Raw genomic sequence first — 14,710 nt, forward strand, 5'->3', positions numbered from 1 at the left:
GATTATCCTGGACCATCTGGATGGGCCCAATTTAATTCCAGGAATTCTTGAAAGCAGACGATGAAGATGGAAGAGCCAGACAGGGATGCAGCAGAAGAGGAAGGCTGGAGAGAAGAGGCAGGAGGGGAAGTAAAGTGTGAGAAGGCCTTGATCAACACTGCTGCTTTGAAGATGGAGGAGGGAGGGCATGAGTCAGTGAACACGGGTGACCTCTAGAACCTGAGAACAATCACCAGCTGACAACTGGCAAGGAAATGGGAAACTCAGTCCTTACAACCACAAGGAACAACTCGAATGACCTGCCAACTACCTGAATGACCTTGGAAGCAGATTCATCCCTACAGCTTCCTGATAAGAACCTATCCTGCTGACACTTTGATCACAGCCTGGGAAACTCAGACAAGAAAGCAGTGAAGTCAATTGAGACTTCTGACATACAGAACATGGAGATAATAAATTTGTGTTGTTTTAAGCTGCTAATTTTGTGGCAATTTGTTGTGGCAAATACTAAAACTGAAACCAAGTTCTTCTGACACCTTGTTTTGTTCTCCTTTAAACTGACAAAAACTAGAAGAGATAGTCTCGTCACTGGAATTGCTTATAATTTAGTTTGCTAGAAAAAAACCACATGTACCTCTGATAAGAAAATGTCAAATGAGGTAGTTGAAACCAACAGTCCTTTACATGCCAGACTTTCTATAGGTCACCCCTCAGTAAGTTCCATAAAGCCAGCCTGGGACAACAATACCCTACTAGATGATCATTCACAACCCCTCTCTGCTTGGCTTCCATCTACTTTGCCCACCCCATTTTCTATGCTTCTACATTCTGATATGTCCTCTAGTCTCCTGATGTTGACTCACTTCTTTAGCTTACTAAACTCTATTTCCAGCTCAATTCTTGACTCCTTAAACTTCTCTTATTTCAGTATGCCCTACAGCTTTTGGTAAACACTTGCTTTATCTGCCCATCCTCTGGGATCCAACGAACAGGCCCACTCCCCTCCCAAATGCGGGTATTTGGTCAATGAACAAAGTTTGATTAAAGGTTAACTTTTACAATTATGGCTGACTTTTTTTTTTTTTTTTTTGGTGAGGAAAATTATCCCTCAGCTAGCATCTCTGCCAATCTTTCTCTATTTTTTGTATGTGGGATGCCATCACAGCATGGCTTGATGGGCAGTGTGTAGGTTCTCACCCAGGATCTGAACCTACAAACCCCAGGCTGCCAAAGCGGAGTACATGAGCTTAACCACTGCGCCACCGGGCTGGCCCCTAATGGCTGACATTCTTGAATACAGGAAAGGCTAGACGATAGAATGTGATTTTAAGTCAATAGAATATTTCTAAGACAGGTTACATTTTCCTTTGTGCAACTGGAATTTTTTTTTTTTATTGATGTTTTAATGGTTTCTAACATTGTGAAATTTTTGGGTTGTACATTTTTGTTTTTCCATCACCATATATATGACTCCCTTCACCCCTTGTGCCCACCCCCCACCCCCAGTGCCCCTGGTAACCACAGTCCAGTTTTCTCTGTCCATGTGTTGGTTTATATTCCACACATGAGTGAGATCATACAGTGTTTGTCTTTCTCTTTCTGGCTTATTTCACTTAACATAATACGCTCCAGGCCCATCCATGTTGTTGCAAATGGGACGATTTTGTCTTTTTTTATGGCTGAGTAGTATTGCATTGTATATATATATACCACATTTTCCTAATCCAATCGTCAGTCGAGGGACATTTAGGTTGCTTCCACTTCTTGGCTATGGTGAATAATGCTGCAATGAACATAGGGGTGCATAAGCCTCTTTGGATTGTTGATTTCAGGTTCGTTGGATAGATTCCCAGTAGTGGGATGGCTGGATCATAGGGCATCTCTATTTTTAATTCTTTGAGGAATCTCCATACCGTTTTCCATAGAGGCTGCACCAATTTGCATTCCCACCAGCTGTGTATGAGGGTTCTTGTTTCTCCACATCCTCTCCAACATTTGTTGTTTTTTGTCTTGGTGATTATAGCCATTCTAACGGGCGTGAGGTGGTATCTTAGTGTTGTTTTGATTTGCATTTCCCTGATGATTAGTGATGTTGAGCATCTTTTCATGTGCCTATTGGCCATCTGTATATCTTCCTTGGAGAAGTGTCTGTTCATTTCCTCTGCCCATTTTTTGATCGGGTTGTTTGTTTTTTTGTTGTTCAGTTGTGTGAGTTCTTTATATATTATGGAGATCAACCCCTTGTCAGATGTATGTTTTGCAAATATTCTCTCCCAGCTGGTTGGTTGTCTGTTCATCTTGATTCTGGTTTCATTAGTATTATAAAAGCTCTTTAATCTGATAAAGTCCCACTTGTTTATTTTTTCTTTAGTTTCCCTAGTCTGGGTAGGCATGTCATCCGAAAAGATTCCTTTAAAACCAATGTCAAATAGTGTGTTGCCTATATTTTCTTCTATGAGTTTTATAGTTTCAGGTCTCACCTTCAGGTCTTTGATCCATTTTGAGTTAATTTTTGTGAATGGCGATAGCACATGGTCCACTTTCATTCTTTTGCATGTGGCTGTCCAGTTTTCCCAACACCATTTATTGAAGAGACTTTCCTTTCTCCATTGCATGTTCTTAGCACCTTTGTCGAAAATTAGCTGTCCGTATATGTGTGACAACTGGCATTTTTTAAGCAAGGTCACACTACATAGATCAAAGACACTACAGTGTATGCTTCAGGGCATTCTATTTTGGCATGATTTACAGTCATGACTACATTTTTGTACTGTGACTGTGTGTATAAACATGCAGAAATGGATGTATAGTGTGATTTCAATCATCAGTCTTCTAAATTTAAAAATGTAATACTAATTTGTTTGACTTAAGCCCAAACCTGTATATTGTTGAAATTTTCACAAAGATAATGCTGTGCATATAGAAATAGGAAGTAACTATGGAGTTTATTAAAAATTAGAATAAACATCATTAATAAATAATTCAAAAAAACTAGCCAAGTATTAAAATAAATGTGTAGGACTCCACTATGTTTGAAAAGAACAGCGCCTCTCCCAACTTTTAGAAATAACTTTATCCCTCCCTTTCTCCACTCATAAGCTTTACTTTGTCAAATATCCTACTCTAGTCCCAGTCTATATTTATATTAGTAATATAAATGTATTATTAATAACATTTGCATAGGAAAGAAGGCTGTGTGGAAAGCAGTTTTCAACAAGCAAAAGTGTGTAGTCCAAAAATCTGTACAAAATCAGAGTTATTTTTCTCTTTTTTGTCCCATCTCTTCTTTTTCCCCCTCTTCCTCCTTCTTTTGTTACAGAGTTCCTTGGAGATACTTCAAGGATAAAAGAGTGCCTGGTGCTGCCTAGTGACTCTTGATGTTTTCTTTTTTTGTGTGTATGAGTAAGATTGGCACTGAGCTAACATTTGTTGCCAGTCATACTCTTTTTGCTTGAGGAAGATTGGCTCTGAGCTGTCATCTATGCCAATCTTCCTCTACTTTGTATATGGGACTCCACCACAGCATGGCTTGATGAGTGATGTGTAGGTCCGCGCCCGGGTTCCAAACCTGCGAACCCTGGACTGCCAAAGTGGAGTGTGCAAGCTTCACCACCATGCCACTGGGGCCAGCGCCGATGTTTTCATAGTCATTCATATGTTACGCCTATGTTAATTTCAGATAATTTAATCATTTAGACGGGGATAAAAATGTAATTTTTCCCTCACTATTAGAGACATTCTCCTTGGTTCTGATGCTTCTTTGATGGAAGTAGACATCTTCCTTTGACTCTTCTCCCAAGGAACAAAATAAGATAGACCTAAAATTGAAAATGACTTCCTGTCTTTGTAGTGCTGAAGGCTTCCATTGGAGTAAAGAGTTAAGAGTTTGCAGACTCTGTATTAACACATTTGAACTGGTTCCCAATCAGTAGCATAAGGATTCCAAAACATTGTGTGTCCAGTTCTTATGTTTTTGTGTTTATTTCTGCCTCCCTCACCACTTGCAAATCACCTGGTTGAAACTCAATGAAATAGCTCATTGTTTTTCCATCAGATATTTTCTGGTACTAAAAAAGTTAAACTTTAAGCTGGTTTGGTATCCAAACATATACTCTAAGAAATATTTCACTTATATTCATTCTGGTTGGTTGTATAAATAACTGATACCTTTTGAAGGAATAAAGATGACCCATTATTTGCAATTTATTTCAGTATTTTATTCACTTAAAACATGTTTTCTTTAAATAACCTCTGAGTTAATAAAATATGTGATCTTAGGAATATCACAAATAATTAGCATACTCATTGCTAAATTCATATAGAAGCATCTCTACCATGGCAACTATATAAAAGAATGAGACCTATTTTTAAATGTCAAATTGTATTTCAGAATGAATGTTATCATCATTTACCCAATGAAGTCCTTTTGAGTAACTTTGATACCGAACCTCTTAATCTTCAATTCGTGTGCCCGATGCACAGCAAGCCAAACACTGAGACATTGGTGCTTAGAGATGCAGAAAGATTTAGTCAAATTGGCCAAAATGAGAAGTCAGGAACCTGGGTTCACTCAAATCTGCCTTCCCAAGAACAGAAAGCAAGGGAGTTTTATAGAGCTAAGGGGCTTGGCAGGAGGAGCTTTGGGGAAACAAATGGGTCCCTCCTGATAAGCCTTGGCTGCTGAGGGCCAGCCATCCAGTGATCACAACCTCCCCAAAGGCATTCTCTTTTTTCTTCAAAACAAGCTCACAAATCCTCAAGACCCAGGTCGCTTCTCAAGTTAAACAAGAAAACAGCAAATTCAGACAACATTCATCTATGACTGTGTTGGGAACAACGTCAAAAGGCAATCATGTTCTTATTGAATATCTACAGTAACCCTTGGGTACCCGGCTTCAACTTCAGCAGTAAAAAATTCACACTCTTTAAGAACAGATTTTCTTTACAAAAATAGACTAAGAGAATTGAAATCCAAATTTGAAGAATAAAATTGGAGGTCAAATTCATAACACTCTTTGAGGTCAACAATTAAAAGATGAGAATAATTTTCTTTTGTGGTTAGTGAACTATTTAACACCATGATTTTAAGTATAGAGATTCTCCAGGCTGATACTAGAGAGGGCAACATACAATTGTTGTGCTGGATTTATGAATTCTGTTGATTTAATTAATTTAAAGCAACATTTTTTGGTTTTTATATTACAGTCAGTTTTAGACAAGTCAAACTACAAAACATTTTTCTCTCTTTAAAAATGTACATTGAATAGAATTTACCTCTCAATTTAGAACATATGTTTTTAATATAAACAAATGACAAAGTTCTACATGGGTAAATAATTTAACTATTTAGAATTCATTTCCTTGACTTTAGCTGCAAACCGCCCACTGAATTATATAGGTATAATTACAACTCTTCCCCATGATTGCTTTCTCTACATTCACATTTAACAACAGAAATTGTTGTAACATAGCATTTCCTAGAGTATTATTGCACAGAAAACCACTTCCACAGGACATTAATATGTGTTTCAGGGAAAAAAAAAAAAAGATTTGACATATGTATTTGGGAAATACTGAGTTAAAGAAATTTAAACAGGTTTATTTACTGTAGGATTCTCAGGGCCTTTTAACAGACTGATGTGCATTTTGGATTTCTAGTAAGGAAATGTGATACTATACATCCCTCAAGAATATTTGGCAATGGAATTCTTTTACCACAAAGACTTTCAAGGTAGTACTATTCTTTTGAATACTTTTTGTGAAACACTGATGTAAGGAATAACAAGTGTATGACTAATTTATTCATTCGAAAGTAATTCTTGGATCATCTCTTACAAGTTTAGATAATAAGCCACAGTCTCTGTTCTCAAGACTTTAGAGTTCACTGATTGAAACAAACACAAAACACACTTAAAAATCATTGCGATAAAAATAATAATGTTTAAAAATCTAGTGCAATTTATACAAGAAAGAAAGAGAGACCAGAATAAAGAAGGCCCGAATCTGGCTGAAGAAGACAGGGGACATTTCATCCAATAGTTGGTGCATCTGCTGACTCTCAAAGCATTTCCCAGAGAAAAGAGAGGAGACGTTTCACGTGGACGAATATAAAATGTTTTTGCAAAGTTCAGAACTACAAAGGGCCTAATACCAAAATACAGTTCATGTATTAGAAAATATTCACCTTTCTAAATTCATTTTCTTTCTGTTTAGAAATTTAACCACTCACATACCTGTCTAACATACTTTTTAATAACTGGTATGTTGAATATTGAGAAACCAGAAAACATTCGAAAGCTCCATGCAAGTGATTAGAAACTCAGGTTAAAGAAAGACGCAGATTATATGAATATTCAAAACAATTACTCACAAAGCTGGTATAAGAACATAGATTTGTATAACAAAAGACATGGAACTTTAGTACTTGTATATTTAACCTGATGGCTGATATTGGTCCTCTCACCACCTTACAATTATGGTTATGGACAAGAAATCCAAATTCTATATTTCATGTGATGATAGAAAGATTTTAGACCATTGGTCTCCAAACTTTTAAAAATCAGGTACTCATTAAAATTTGGAGCATGAACACAATACATGTATATTTATTTATATATAAATGATATACATAAACCACTGGAATAGCAGACAATAAACATTATGTAGTATATAAAATATACATTTAAAAGTGAGATAAATTTAATGAGTTTAAAATAAATAAGATTTTGAAATAAATTGATAAAATTTGGAATAAATTAATACATTTGAAGTAAATAATATTTTAATGAATTTTTAATTTATTTTATCTATTAACGGTAGGAACCATTTTATTCGATACTAATATTACAGTGAATGTAATGTAATTGAATTTAGTTTGTTTTTAGAATCTTTGTTTAGTAATACATGAAACAGCAATTTGAATGTCTGTTCTGATTTCAAGGTTTATTTTCAATCTTGGTTTTGAAAGTGTCAGCTAAAAAAAATAACTCACAATGATGAATAGATCCAAAATTCTTGCTGTAACGTGGCTAGTAAATTCCATCTTCCTTGGTATGGATCGGTTTATCTTGCAAACTATTTTGGAGTTGTACCATTTTAACAATTTTAACAAATTAAGTACCCACTGAAAGTCTTCATTTGAAATCTTTTGAAAGTAGTTAATAAATAGCTTTTGATGGTGCTCACGGCAAGCTGCCCCAGGAAGCACCACTCTGGTGTGCGGATTATTTCAAGCTGAAGACAATAAGGACATTTGACCTCCCCAACTAACTGCCTAAAAAAAATCTGACATGGTGGCTCATTCCTGGAACAGATCTTCTATCATGATGGCTATAAAGATAATGTAAAATAGATGTTACAATGGGAGGGGCACCAAGCCCCTTTTATCAAAAAAACTCTGTCTCTCCCTGACCACTTATCTATAGATGACCCCGAAAAGAATTGTCCTCCTGCCCTCTGAAGTCCCAGGCCACTACCCACCCCCAACACGTTCCTTCGCCTTTAGCTGCAATACTTAAGCAAGCAGCTTAGACAGAGGGACGAGTTGCTCATTTCTGAGCTTCTCCCATGTATACATGTTATTAAACTTGGTATTATTTTCTCCTGCTAACCTGTCTTGATTATTTGGCCAGCCAGAAGAACCTTAAGGGAAAGGGCAGAGGGAGATTCTCCCTCTTCCCCCGACACTTTTTTCATGTTTTTTTATATGTACATAATTTTTACATGTGATACTCATTATTTTTGACCACAAAATCTTGTGATGATTAAAAACATTTTCTAAAATGAATTTTCAGTATTCTTTCTTATGTTCTTTTTATAAACATTATCTTTATCCTGAAGGTAAAATGTTCCCCACCACCCAATCCACTTGTGTCTTTGACAACATATAAGTATTGGCCATTTATTATTACAGAAAAGGTCAGCAAATTTGTAACACTTATCTTTTTTGGTAAAAAACAAAAACAAGAAAAGAACTTAATTCATTCTCATATTTTCTCTCTGTCTCTCTCTCTCTCTCCACCTGCCTTTCTTATTTGTTTGGGGAGGGGGTAATTTTTTAAATTATGAAGTACATCATATATACAAAAGTAAATAACACTGTACAGGTACAATTTTAAAACAATATAAAAAGTACATCTCCATATAGCACCTACCAAAGTGGAAGGATAGAGCCTTATACTCTAGAAGCTTCTTTTCTCCTCCTTTACTAGCCTCTTACAATGCCATTCCTCAGTCTCACTCCCAACCATCAGGCTGAATTCACTTGCTTTCCTCGCAGATTATTTATGTTCACATTCTCATGGGCATTTAGTATTGAGAATTGGTGGGCGTGAAATAGTATTTTCCTGTGGTTTTAATTTTCATTTTCCTGATTACCAATGACATTCTGTTACTCAGTCAAGTGGGTTTGCCTCCTGGTAAGTTAAATAAGACTCTACACCAGTGGAAGTTGTCTCACAAAGTAAAGTGTATTTGTAGCAAATAGGAGACCATATGAAACATTTCCAAAGTCATGGCGTCCTCCAACAAAGGGAAGCAGGGACCTTTATTTCAGATGGGGAATGAATATTCAAAAGAGAGAGGCAGGTATTCGCTTGCGCAGGCTCAGTTAGAAAACATGCTTCCACATACACTGCAGGTTACGGTAATGAGGGCTAACCTCCTCCTGGGGAGATCTTAGCATTAAAAGTAAGGCAAAGGTCATGCGCGTAGCTCTAGTGGTGAGGCTTGCTCTCTCTCAGGCTGGTTGGTGGTTACATCTCTTTAACATAACAAAAGGAAAAAAACAACTTGGAAAAACAGTTAAATGCTTCCAAATCCACCTTTGAGTTCCTCGGGGCACCTAGAGGGTGACAATTGGGCATCTTATATGTTTAGAGCCATTTTTCCATCCTATACTGTGATGTTCCTATTAAATTTTATGTATGATGATGGTGGCTATTTAATGCTTTCTTATTGATTTGTAGAAATTCTAAATATACACGCAGAATACTAATCCTTAGTTATTTGAGTTACAAGTGTCTATTCCCAGATTGTTGGTTGCTTTTTCACTCTTTTTTTATGGTATGGATGAGTCTAAATTCTTAATTTTTAACATAGTAAAACATATTGATCTTTTTTATGCTTTTTTCTTTCTTTTTTAAATTCTTTCTTTTGGGTCAAATTCACAGTCAACAACTCTTTTAAATATTTTGCCACACAATACCCGATGAACCTATGTGGGATAAAAAAGATTTTTCCATTTTATATCAAAGAATTGTAAAGATGTTATTTGTAATAATAGAAGCCAAAAATTCACATAAGCAAATATCAATGATCAATCTGTAGCAGATATGCCAAAAACGAATGCTCAGGTGTGAGCTCAACTCTTTACCCTTTAGCTTTGTGGCACTTGTCGGGGGAAGAGCGAGAATCCCCCTCTGCCCTTTCCCTTAAGGTTCTTATGGCTGGCCAAATAATCAACAAGACAGGTTAGCAGGAGAAAATAATACCAAGTTTAATAACATGTATACATGGGAGAAAGCAGGGATGCTGCGTTTCTCAACACAATAGCAGAAATTCTCATCTTAAATACCATGTTCAGCCAATGACACAGGAGGATGTTGGGGGTGGGGGATGTCAGTTACAGGAGATTACCACTAAAGAACAGTAAACAAGAGTAAGGTTATTATGCAGATTTAAGACCTCACCTTCCACATTGATAAGCCTCTAGAAATGAGGCCATCCCCCCCTCTTCCCAAAACAGAGAGGGAGATACCTTTACAAATGGAGATTTCCCTTATAAATGTAAATGATTGTCTGGCAACTCCTCCCACGGCCATCCAGAGAATGTGGCCAGAGAGACAGAGGATAAGATGGGCTTGTTGGTGCCTTTTCTATTGTAACCTCTATCCTACATTATCTTTACAGCCATCCTGATAGAAGATCTGTTCCAGGAAGGAGCCACCATGTCAAATTCTTTAGGCAGTTAGTGGGGGAGGTCAAATGTCCCTCAGAGAAAACAATCAAGGTAAGGAAATATATTTCAGGGTGGCCAAATCTTGATCTCCCACACACTCTTCCCTCAGATTGACTCTAATGCTAGGTATTAGGGGTCTTGGTGTCAACGTATACGTTGAATATTGTAAAAAAATGTATTTTCTTTCTATTTTAGATCAAAATACAAATATAATGTTACTTTATTCCTGCACTTCGGTGGATACGGATGGTTTTGTGCATCTTTTCAGGTTCATCTCACTTTGGAAACCACTGTTCAAGACCAATCAGATTAAAACTAGGGCACTGAATCCTCTGATTCTGGGCTGGTGCAGACTGAGATGTTTTAAAGGACATATCAATCTCCATGTCCTCAAATTCCACTTGTACTGTTGTAAAAACGACTGTGCCTGGACAACACATCTTGCTGTTACTCCTTTCCAACTACCCCTTTCACAATTGCCCTTAAGCCATATTGTAAAAGAAAAACATCCCTCTCACCCGTCCTGAATCTTAATATGACAGATTGCTTTTAAGGGTAAAAACCTCCCTCCAGGCACCAAATTTTTATAAGTTTTTTATTTTTTAATTTTATTTATTTTTTCCCCCAAAGCCCCAGTAGATAGTTGTACATCATAGTTGCACATCCTTCTAGTTGGTGTATGTGGGACGCGGCCTCAGCATGGCCAGAGAAACGGTGCATCAGTGCGCGCCCGGGATCCGAACCCGGGCCGCCAGCAGCGCAACGCGCGCACTTAATCACTACGCCACGGGGCCGGCCCTCCAGGCACCAAATTAAGGGACATTTGCACATGGGGATTAGGAATTGAATATATAAATATTCTTATGATTGAATAATAAAACTTTTTATAATTCAAGCAGCTTATTTTCTTGCAATAAAATTAAAAAGGACTTAAATGAGTTGTAACCTGGTACATTATTAAAAACATTTTTATGTATATTACTCTGCAACTTTAGTATAAACCTTGAGAAAGTACAAAAAAATTAACTGAAGTTGTTGTAGCTGGACTTCTTTTATCCCTATCTGCATATTTAGAGATAACTAAAGTGGTTACATAAAATTTACATCCTCAAATATGAAAACTAGTTATATACTTTATTATGAATCCTGTTTCATTCTAGAAATATAAAAGTATACATCAATGTATACATTAACTAACTTCAGAATCACACTAATTTTATTAAGCCATTTCCAATAAAATTTTATATTTATGTTTAATAATTATATATTAACATATATGTTTGGTATACAATTACACATTAATAATAATCTGAATAACTGAATCCAGAAGAAAACATCTGCAGTTAGAGAGTTATAACCATAGAAAATAGTATTATTTAGATTTTAAATTATATATGTACTTTAATTTTAGATGTTATGCTAGGGTGTTCCATATTTATTATAATTAGATAATATCATGTTTGGATAATATTTTGGGGGGCAATTAGGATGGAAGCTTGATTTCAAGGATAAAGAAAATGGATGATGTAAAATTTCTGATTGTCTTTTCGTGTATTTTTAAAATGCATGATGGTGAGTACTAAATAGCTATGATATTTATGTTCAATTAGTTATATTTAAACAAATGATTTAACAATTTAATTTTAAAATGTCAGTATTTGCAAACACCAACCTCTTTTGCAACTATTTTAAGCTATTAATGCAAAATCAAAAGTGTCAATTTAAAAATAAGCAAGGACTGTTTTCAAACATTTTTATAGGTTATGTGCACAAAATGTTGAAGACAGAACAATCAAGTAAATAATCTATGCATGGTATAAGTCAATCAATGTTTAATAGCAATGGTAGCAGGGTCAGGGTTTAGAAGTACGTCTGTTTTTAGGGAGCTTACAGCAAGTAGAGACCTAACTTATTGAAACGAAATAAATCTGAAAAAGGCTATCTTAATATTTAACATCCACGTTTCTTTCAGTTCAAAGGGAATTAGAAGTTATTCATCTGGCCTTCATTTCTCCTCAATCCTACAAAACCCAACACTTTCCTAGAAAAAAGGAGTTAAGTGTTGTTACCAGTGCTCCTTAGGGAAAATGCTTATAGGTCTCCACTAATCAAAACCCTGGCAGCTAGCTTTTTTTCATTATCCTTTCATAGTTTCTCTAGAATGTCTAAGCTTTTCTTTTATAAACCAATTGACAAAATTTTATACTGTCATATACTTAAATATTTTTTCATATCTCTTTTCATATTCTTTAACTAGTCTGAGAAATATGAATCATACTGAACAAATTATTTCATCTCTTCACTCATCCATCCCCAAATAATCTGGGAAATGTAACTCTCAAATCTGATTCCATCTGTATTCCATATGGCTCCTCAAATCAGACATTTTTATAATGTGGTGTTCTTTCCCTGACAACAGTTGCTTGATACCAAAGAGGAACCCAAGGTGGGCTACTCACACAGTAACCTCCAGTGATTGGTCTAAAGATGAGCTTTACTTAAGTTTAACCAATCAGAGCTCTTCTCTGCCTTTGCGTCCCAGAAAGTTGAGCCATTCTCTCTTCAGTGAGTGAATCTGTAAGAGGTTTCCCTCCAGACCTGTTGGTAGCCATGTTTCCCTCCATGCGGACCAGAGCAGCTGAAGCCTTTAGTCTTCAGAGAGAATCAGAAAAGTGAAGCTGTGAAGCAATGAAGATGAAAGGAACTAAGTTATGGTACATGCTACAACATAGATGAACCTTGAAAACATTATGCTAAGTGAAAGAAGCCAGATGTGAAAAGTCACATATTATATGATTCTGTTTTATGAAACATCCAGGATAGGCAAATCCATGGAGCGACAGTAGATTAGTGGGTGACTAGCCCTTGAAGGAAGGAGAATGGCAAGTGATGGCTAAGAGGTATGGGGTTTCTTTTTGGGGTGATGGAAATGTTCTGGAATTACATAATGGAGATGGTTGCACAACGTTGTGAATTATACACTTTAAAAGAATGAATTTTATGGCATATAAATTATATCTCAAGAAAACTGTTATTTAAAAAAATGAATGAAGTAAAGATTTTGGAGCAGGAGGGAAAAAGAAAGAAAAAGAGAGGTTTGATGACAAACAAGCACCACAAATTGTTCACAAAATTGAGTTGGTTTTCTTTCATTTCAAATGAAAGAGTCTAACTCATGTTATCTTTATTACTCTGATTTTGCATATGAGGAAATTGAGCTCAGGAAATCTAATAAACTTGTCTAAAATAAATGGGAACATATTTCACTCCATAGTTTTATTTAAATTTACTTCTATTGACCTCTTTACAAATTTAAATCTATTATAAATACACTTTTTTTTTTCACATTTACTATTCACTGATAATTTTACTGCTCCTCCCATTTCCCAATGTAGACTATTTTGTTCCTGGGGAGAGTTTTTCCTTCTTGCATTTTTTTTTTTTTTTTCTGCTCTTGCATTAATCAGTAATCCTCCATTTATGTTCTTCACAAAAAGTACATTTTCTTGGAACCGCTTCTTAAAGTACAGATCCGAAGCAAGACTAAGTAGCAGAAACTCACTGTGGCTAGTTTAAGTAGGAATTAATATAAAGATACTACGATATGCCTCATGGAACCAGAAGGAGAAATGTAGCCATTCTATCAAGGTACAGGGCCGAGGTCTTAGGAAGCTATTAGCTTTCCTGTGTGTACATCTCTTGGGAGACTGTTTCTTTCTCCTTTTGCTCTGTGGACCAACTATCCCTGCTCTCCAGGCCACAAAGAACACAAATCTCATTCCAATTCCAAAGATTATACATTTCTTACCTTAAGCCATGGTTTCTAACCTTGGTGCTATCAACATTTTGGACCTGATCTGTTTTTTTTTAATTGAGATATAATTGACGTATAACATTACATTATTTTCAGGTGTACAACACAATGACTTGATATTTGTATATATTGTGAAATGATCACCACAATATATCTTGTTAACATCCATCACCACACATAGTTACAATTTTTTTCTTGTGATGAAGACTTTTAAGATTTAGTCTGTTAGTAACTTAACTTTCAAATATATAATACAGTATTATTAACTATGATTAACGTGCTATACATTTCATCCCCAGGACTTGTGTATTTGATAATTGGAAGTTTGTACCTTTTGACCTCCTTCACCTATTTCTCCAATTCCCCCCCCACCCCCCCACCTCTGGCAACCACCAATCTGTTCTCTATATCTATGAGCTCAGTTTTTTGCTTTTGTTTTTTTAGGTTCCACATATCTGTGAGATCATACAGTACTTGTCTTTCTCTGTCTGACTAATTTCACTTAGTGTAATGCCCTCAAGGTACTTCCATGTTGTCTCAAATGGCAGGATTTCCTTCTTTTTATGACTTTATGACTGAATAATATTCCTTTTTATGTATGTGTGTATGTGTATATATATATATATGTATACATTTTCTTTATCCATTCATCCATCGATGGACACAGGTTGCTTCCATGTCTTGGCTATTGTAAATAATGCTGCAATAAACAGGGCCGATGCAGATATCTTTTTGAGTTAGTATTTTCATTTCCTTTGGATAAATACTCAGAAGTGGAATTGCTGAATCATATGGTAATTCTATTTTTAATCTTTTGAGGAGCGTCCCTACTGTTTTCCGTAGTGGCTGCACCAATTTACATTCCCACAGACAGTACACAAGTGTTCCTTTTTCTTCACATCCTCACCAACACTTATTATTTCTTGGCCTTTTGATAA

The sequence above is a fragment of the Diceros bicornis genome, chromosome 14 (genome assembly GCF_020826845.1).
Source record: "Diceros bicornis minor isolate mBicDic1 chromosome 14, mDicBic1.mat.cur, whole genome shotgun sequence".
In the NCBI taxonomy this organism is placed as follows: Eukaryota; Metazoa; Chordata; class Mammalia; order Perissodactyla; family Rhinocerotidae; genus Diceros; species Diceros bicornis.